The following is a 9,069-nucleotide window of genomic DNA, read 5'->3' as shown; positions in this document are numbered from 1 at the left end:
CCCCACCCACCTCCCCCTTCTCCAACGATCCGCTGAAAGAGGGAAGAGAGAGGTCAGGAGAGCTAGAAGAAGGAGGCAAGCTTCAGGAACAGACTGTACAGAAGCCTTCAGGCAGAGCAGTGAGGAGCAGGTGTGACGGGCCTGTAAAGAGTGCGGGGAGAGCAAGCAGGTGCATGGAGCTGATTTACTGGGAACATGGGCGGACAGTAACAGGAAGGCAGATGCTGTTGGAATTGCTGCATCCTATTTGTTTGCTAGGTCACACACCTAAGAAAAGTGATACTGATGTCTAACACTGTCTGTTGCAAGAAGCCGAATAAACGGCACAGTGAGAACTTGATTAAAAGATCAATTTTTCTTGGTCTGAAAGGAATCAAAATGAGGTATACCTCATTGTAGCTGTTATTTCTTCTATAGGGCTGCACGATTTGGTCTTGAGTGATTATTAAACAGCTTAAGGCTACAATTTAATACATTTTGAATATAGTTATAGGCGTTTTAGTGGTTTACAACCACTAAAAATGTCCACGTAAAAGCTTTAAGACCAAGCCTCTGCCAAACGACTATTACAGTAAAAGCGTTTTTACTGTACCATCATCTCGCATGTACAGTAATTAATATTCATGAGCAAGGGTGAAATGTTTTAATATTGTGTCCTACTCCCATTTTTTTTTATGTATTATTTTATTCAATTAAAAATTCAAGTGGACTGCCCGATGCATGCTTAAAGCAATGCCTAAACCAGTCTAAGTTAGCTTGCTGGTCTTGTCTGGTTTGAACTAGTCTCTCAGCATAGCTAAGCCAGTGTTGTTAACTAAACTAAAATTAATAAAAATAATTTTAAATGAAATAAATTCTAAACTGAAACAAAGCTGAATTAAAGAAAAAATTGTAGACGAAAATTGTAACTTTACAATTAAAATTAAGTTTAAGATGAAGTATTAATATTACTAAAACTTAAACTGAAACTAAAAGCTAAACGGAAATATTAAAAATCAATAAAAATAAAATAAAAATGACAGGCACATAACAAAATTACTAAAACCTAAAATGAAATAAATATTGAAAACATAAAAATTAAGAACTGAAATTACTAAAACTGCAACTGAAAGTTAAATGAAAATATTAAAAATGATAAAACTAAACTAAACTAAAATAATAAAAATGACAGGCACATAACAAAAATGCCTAAAATAAATGTGTGCAGATTCTGTCAAATAAAATAAAATAAAATACAATAAAATAAAATGACAGGCACATACCAAAATTACTAAAAACCAAAATTAAAATGAAAACTCAAAATATAAAAATTACTCGAATTCAAACTAATTCAAAATATTAATAAATACTATAATTATATAGTATTACTATAATTATATATAAATAATACTAATATAACTGGACAGCCATTTGGTCTGCTAGTCTGGCCATCTGAAAAGCTCCCAAAAACGTGTTAACAGATGATTTTTTCCAGCAGGGTGGGTTCCAATCAAACTTTGTGAATGCTAAGAGAGCTGAGTGGGATTTGGGTCAGCTGAAAGAGAAAAGCTGAGAACTTCAGCATGGAGAGTAATTTGTCCAATCATCAGCAGAGCGTGGTTAATACACAACTTCATTTACAGCTTTCATGTGCTAGTTTGCAGTTTGCACACGCAGTTCAACATGAGAGCTGCTGCTTCAGTAAGATTTCATGTCTTTTTCGTTCGGCCTCCAAATCACAGTATCTGTCAAAATAGTCGCAATATGATTACATTTATACCAAATTGTGCAGCCCTACTTCTACAAGCCCTACTTCTAGCATTCAAAAATTTGGGGTCAGTAAGATTCTTTTTTTTTTTTAAGTAATACTTTTATTTAGCAATGACGCATTAAGTTGATCAAAAATGACAGTAAAAACATTTGTAACGTTATAAAAGATTTTTATTTCAAATAAACGTTCTTTTAAACTTTACATTCATCAAAGAATCTTGAAAAAAAAATTCATCGCGGTTTCCACAAAAATAATAAGCAGCACACCGTTTTCAACACTGATAATAATCAGAAATGTTTCTTGAGCAGCAAATCAGCATATTAGAATGATTTCTGAAGGATCATGTGACACTGAAGACTGGAGTAATGATGCTGAAAATTTTGCTTTGCATCACGGGAATAAATTAGATTTTAACATATATTATAATAAATAAAAATAAATATATCACAATATTACAGGTTTTACTGTATTTAACTGTATTTTGATCAAATAAATGCAGCCTTCATAATTGCAGCCACTTATTTCCAAAATACTGAAAAAATCTTACCTACCCCAAACTTTAAAATACTCCATTTGATCGCATACATATTTTGATATCAGTCATGTCTATCAGCACAAACTGTGAAAGAGACACCAGCCAGCAGGTCATATCATGTTTTAATCATTCTTGCTTTCCCTTCATGTCAGACAGGGACTGACGTTGACTAGATCTGGACAGTACAGTTACACAGAGACGGGAGAGACAGAGCAAAGGTTAACACTTCAAACACAGCAGACGGCAACAGATCGACGATCAACGCCATTTAAGACACAGATGACCCAGAACGCAACATTTGTGCATCAAGCTCGGGGTGAACAGAAACAGAGGGGGCTTGACATTTGTTTAAGCAGATGGCAAGGTTGCTGACCGCGGTAGGTTGTGTCTTAGTCTCTTTACCTTTTATTCTCTAGTCTTTAAATATCTACTTAGCAAAGGTGTTCACACTGACAGTGATTTGCAGCGACTGGTCAGCATGAATGAGCCCTTTTTTCACTGAAATTGTGGGCAAAGTGCCCACCTTTCCACCAGGGTTGTTATTGTTTGCTAAATCTAAAACTATTAAATATAATTTTAAAGCTGAAATAAAATAAAACAAAAATACTAGATGAAAAACCTTAAATTTTAAAACCTGATCTCAAATTAAAAAGGTAGAAACTAACTGAAATAAAATAAGTTCAAGCTGAATTACTAAAATGACTAAAACTAAAACAGAAATAAAAATGAACGGAAGCTAAACAGAAATATAAAAAACGAATAAAATATGAATGAACTAAATAAAACCAACGCTAAACATTCAAAAGACCAAGCCTCTGCCAAACGACTATTACAGTAAAAGCGTTTTTACTGTACCATCATCTCGCATGTACAGTAATTAATATTCATGAGCAAGGGTGAAATGTTTTAATATTGTGTCCTACTCCCATTTTTTTTTATGTATTATTTTATTCAATTAAAAATTCAAGTGGACTGCCCGATGCATGCTTAAAGCAATGCCTAAACCAGTCTAAGTTAGCTTGCTGGTCTTGTCTGGTTTGAACTAGTCTCTCAGCATAGCTAAGCCAGTGTTGTTAACTAAACTAAAATTAATAAAAATAATTTTAAATGAAATAAATTCTAAACTGAAACAAAGCTGAATTAAAGAAAAAATTGTAGACGAAAATTGTAACTTTACAATTAAAATTAAGTTTAAGATGAAGTATTAATATTACTAAAACTTAAACTGAAACTAAAAGCTAAACGGAAATATTAAAAATCAATAAAAATAAAATAAAAATGACAGGCACATAACAAAATTACTAAAACCTAAAATGAAATAAATATTGAAAACATAAAAATTAAGAACTGAAATTACTAAAACTGCAACTGAAAGTTAAATGAAAATATTAAAAATGATAAAACTAAACTAAACTAAAATAATAAAAATGACAGGCACATAACAAAAATGCCTAAAATAAATGTGTGCAGATTCTGTCAAATAAAATAAAATAAAATACAATAAAATAAAATGACAGGCACATACCAAAATTACTAAAAACCAAAATTAAAATGAAAACTCAAAATATAAAAATTACTCGAATTCAAACTAATTCAAAATATTAATAAATACTATAATTATATAGTATTACTATAATTATATATAAATAATACTAATATAACTGGACAGCCATTTGGTCTGCTAGTCTGGCCATCTGAAAAGCTCCCAAAAACGTGTTAACAGATGATTTTTTCCAGCAGGGTGGGTTCCAATCAAACTTTGTGAATGCTAAGAGAGCTGAGTGGGATTTGGGTCAGCTGAAAGAGAAAAGCTGAGAACTTCAGCATGGAGAGTAATTTGTCCAATCATCAGCAGAGCGTGGTTAATACACAACTTCATTTACAGCTTTCATGTGCTAGTTTGCAGTTTGCACACGCAGTTCAACATGAGAGCTGCTGCTTCAGTAAGATTTCATGTCTTTTTCGTTCGGCCTCCAAATCACAGTATCTGTCAAAATAGTCGCAATATGATTACATTTATACCAAATTGTGCAGCCCTACTTCTACAAGCCCTACTTCTAGCATTCAAAAATTTGGGGTCAGTAAGATTCTTTTTTTTTTTTAAGTAATACTTTTATTTAGCAATGACGCATTAAGTTGATCAAAAATGACAGTAAAAACATTTGTAACGTTATAAAAGATTTTTATTTCAAATAAACGTTCTTTTAAACTTTACATTCATCAAAGAATCTTGAAAAAAAAATTCATCGCGGTTTCCACAAAAATAATAAGCAGCACACCGTTTTCAACACTGATAATAATCAGAAATGTTTCTTGAGCAGCAAATCAGCATATTAGAATGATTTCTGAAGGATCATGTGACACTGAAGACTGGAGTAATGATGCTGAAAATTTTGCTTTGCATCACGGGAATAAATTAGATTTTAACATATATTATAATAAATAAAAATAAATATATCACAATATTACAGGTTTTACTGTATTTAACTGTATTTTGATCAAATAAATGCAGCCTTCATAATTGCAGCCACTTATTTCCAAAATACTGAAAAAATCTTACCTACCCCAAACTTTAAAATACTCCATTTGATCGCATACATATTTTGATATCAGTCATGTCTATCAGCACAAACTGTGAAAGAGACACCAGCCAGCAGGTCATATCATGTTTTAATCATTCTTGCTTTCCCTTCATGTCAGACAGGGACTGACGTTGACTAGATCTGGACAGTACAGTTACACAGAGACGGGAGAGACAGAGCAAAGGTTAACACTTCAAACACAGCAGACGGCAACAGATCGACGATCAACGCCATTTAAGACACAGATGACCCAGAACGCAACATTTGTGCATCAAGCTCGGGGTGAACAGAAACAGAGGGGGCTTGACATTTGTTTAAGCAGATGGCAAGGTTGCTGACCGCGGTAGGTTGTGTCTTAGTCTCTTTACCTTTTATTCTCTAGTCTTTAAATATCTACTTAGCAAAGGTGTTCACACTGACAGTGATTTGCAGCGACTGGTCAGCATGAATGAGCCCTTTTTTCACTGAAATTGTGGGCAAAGTGCCCACCTTTCCACCAGGGTTGTTATTGTTTGCTAAATCTAAAACTATTAAATATAATTTTAAAGCTGAAATAAAATAAAACAAAAATACTAGATGAAAAACCTTAAATTTTAAAACCTGATCTCAAATTAAAAAGGTAGAAACTAACTGAAATAAAATAAGTTCAAGCTGAATTACTAAAATGACTAAAACTAAAACAGAAATAAAAATGAACGGAAGCTAAACAGAAATATAAAAAACGAATAAAATATGAATGAACTAAATAAAACCAACGCTAAACATTCAATTGATTTAATTCAGTCATTTTTGTATGAATTAATTCTAAACAGAAATTTTAAATACTAAATCATTTAAAAATAATTTAAATATAAATTTAAAAAAGCTGAAATACAATAAAATACAAAAATACTAGATGAAAACCTTAAATTTTAACTGATATAACTGAAATAAAATAAGTTTAAGCTGAATTACTAAAATTAGTAAAACTGAAATAAAATGAATTAAAGCCAAACAGAAAAAATGTATAACACTAAAACAGAAATAAAAATGAACGGAAGCTAAACAGAAATATGAAACAACTAATAAAATATGAATGAACTAAATAAAACCAACGCTAAACATTCAATTCATTTAATTCAGTCATTTTTGTATGAATTAATTCTAAACAGAAATTTAAAATAATAAATAATTTACAAATAATTTAAATATACATTTTAAAAAGCTGAAATACAATAAAATAAAAAAAAATACTAGATGAAAACCTTAAATTTTAACTGATATAACTGAAATAAAATAAGTTCAAGCTGAATTACTAAAATGAGTAAAACTGAAATAAAATGAATTAAAGAATTTATAAAACTAACAAAATAAAACAAAACAAAAAAAATAATGAATTGTGACTAAATTAAACTAAACATTCAATTTAAATATTTAAAAAAAATTAAATAATTAAAAATAATGGTAAAACAAATAAAAAATAATCATTTAATTGTTGTCAGTGTGAACGTACCTTCATGTACAAAATAGCATAGTAATAGACACAGAAAAGCTCCTATTAATAGATATTATACAGTTAAATGTAAGGAAATACAAGGTGACTATGATAAGTAAGTGAAATAAATTCTGTCTCTTAATTAAAACGCAACTACAAAAAGATGAATGAAAAAAGTAAAAAAAAAAAAAAAAATGAAGAAGCAATCAGAAGCAGATCTCAAATGTGAAGATGCTTTGGAAACTCCTGAAACTGTGTCACACTGATAAAACAGTACGGTACATACTGAGAGTCAAACTACAAAGGGGAAGTGACAGGTGACTGGAGAGACGAAATACAACAACTACCATAAAGACACAAAAACACAGCAGTGTTGTTGACGGTCAACCCTCGACATTCAATCAGGACCAGATAAGATGGCAAGACAGCAGTGCACCTCCAATCAAGATGCTCTAAATGCATCTAAACCTTTAAGGTCAGAGGTCAGAGATTTCGAGGGTTGTCCGTCTCCATGGAAACCGTCCATGGGCTGGGAGTGAAATGTTAGCAGTTAGAGACATTAGTGCTGCTGGCAGGGCTGTAGGGAACAGGGGCCTTGAGCTATCAATTGGGATCTGTGAATCTGTAAATCTTTTAGCGATCCATCAGTCACTACTTAATGGAACAATAAATAATAATAAACAAAGCTATTCTGTATTTATTGTCTTTCTTTTGTGAAACGCAAGGTAAAAGTAGTGCATATGACTCGTGTGCTAGAAGTCTTCTGAGGTCACATGACAGCGCTGTGTGATGAACAGGCAAAATGTAAGTTGTTAATCTTCTCTCAAACTTCATTTGCAGTTGTGGTTTTTCTAAACAGAGAACCGGAATGAAATTTGAGAGCTCCGGTGGAAATCTCAAATGCAATCTGTGTCTGCAGAAACGTCCACAGAATGGGAATGCATATCTATCACAGAGTTTGCCAAAATCAGTGCAGAAAATGCTAAAAAAATGTCTGCAGATTCTGTCTATACACATATGCATTACTTCTGAAATCTTAGAATACAGGACATAAGGCATATATCGTACATATATTAGTCATATAGACCACTTTTTACTATTCCGATCTCATGAGACAACACAGCTATTTTATGAGTTGGTGATTTTGTATGAATTTGGACAAAATGATTTATACGAAAATGTAAATTTTTTTGAAAAATATTAAACAATTTCATTAAATGGGAAAAAGTGGATAAAAAATAAATCAAAACGGAATGGAACGGAACGAAACGAAACAAAAGATTCCACAGTGGATGACTATAAAGAAATCTGACTGATCATATATTAAACAGTGTGTTTAATATATGGGAGGGAATGACTATAATTATTGACATGTGGATGAGAGTTCGTACAAATTTGTCCAATTTGATTTGTATGAAAATGTATGATTATAGAAAAAATAAGCATTTTATTATATGAAAAAGAGTGGATAAAAAAATGAAATAAAAATAAAAATAAAAAATAAAAATTTAATTAAATTAAAATATTAAAATTAATTAAATTCAATTCAATTCAATTAAAATAAAATAAAATAAAATATAAAATTTGAAAAATATATTGAACATTCGATTCTACAGTGGACCTAGCACACACACAACTGATGTTATTTGTGAGAGAGAATTTAGGGAATGTAATTATGGGCATGTGTATGAGATGGGGGCAGGGATCTGCAGTCTGTATCCGTCTCCTATCAATTAGATTTTGATTTATCCCGGGAATTAATCCAGAAAGACTACCTCCCCTCGAAGATAATGACTTCAATTAAGCAATTAAAACTCAAGGAAACGGCAGACTGAAGCGAACCTCACAACCCTCTGTGGAACTCAAGCCACGTCTCGCTGAGAGTGATGGGCTGACCTAAAGATTGGACATTTCATCTGGTTTCAGGCTGGATTGTGGTGTGCATGATAAAAAGCCAACTAGAATGCTAGAAAATGACATGTACTACCCTAGATATAGCTCTTACAGATGGGGTCAATGGGAAATACGACTGGCGCGACTCCCAGGCTTTGGGCATGTATTGTGGGTCATGCAAATTGACCTTGAAGAAGTAAGATTTTAAAACAAGTCAGCTTCATTTTAAGAATGAGATCAGAGGTGAATTTCACAAAACCTGGAGAGTAAGTAATAATCTACTCCAAAAATCTAAATAAAAGATAAGAAATAATATTTTGCATGAAAAATTAAGCCTTTATTGGAGCCCTTAGGATATTATTTAAATTACACTTAATTGCATTTTTCACACAAATTCTTGTTAATGCTATGTTATAAGAATTTGGGGTTTTAAATGCGCTAAATTATCAAGAAACTAAGGGAAGAAAATATTAAAATTATTTATTATAAAAACATTTATGACAAAAAAAAAAAAAAATTCCAGCCTATTACTATGGCTTTAATAGCTGTGTTTTATAGATGCTAGATCTATATATATGCACATATATGTATACTAACATTTAATACTACATATTAATACTCCTACTAATAATATTACATAATATTAGTATTTATGCATCACCGTAAAAAGAGGGGGTTAAAACTTGCTTAATTGTCAAGAAAATAATGCCAAAAATATTGTAATATTATTTGTTGCAAAAATTATATATCTCCATGTAGTGTTGTTTTATTTTGTCTTATTTTATTTCATTATATGTATGTATATATATATATATATATATATATATATATATGT

The 9,069-nt window shown here is 31.3% G+C and overlaps 1 protein-coding gene across 1 annotated transcript in view; it reads right to left on the bottom strand.

The window, feature by feature from the left end:
• LOC107685201 (synaptotagmin-7-like) overlaps positions 1 to 9,069 on the bottom strand; it is a 162,281-nt gene that overhangs the window by 69,090 nt on the left and 84,122 nt on the right. The gene's annotated exons all lie outside the window — the stretch shown is intronic.

This window comes from Sinocyclocheilus anshuiensis, unplaced genomic scaffold (assembly GCF_001515605.1).
Source record: "Sinocyclocheilus anshuiensis isolate Anshui unplaced genomic scaffold, SAMN03320099.WGS_v1.1 scaffold333, whole genome shotgun sequence".
Classification (NCBI taxonomy): domain Eukaryota; kingdom Metazoa; phylum Chordata; class Actinopteri; order Cypriniformes; family Cyprinidae; genus Sinocyclocheilus; species Sinocyclocheilus anshuiensis.
The sequence above is the reverse complement of the archived record's forward strand: the minus strand, read 5'-3'. Positions and strand labels throughout refer to the sequence as shown.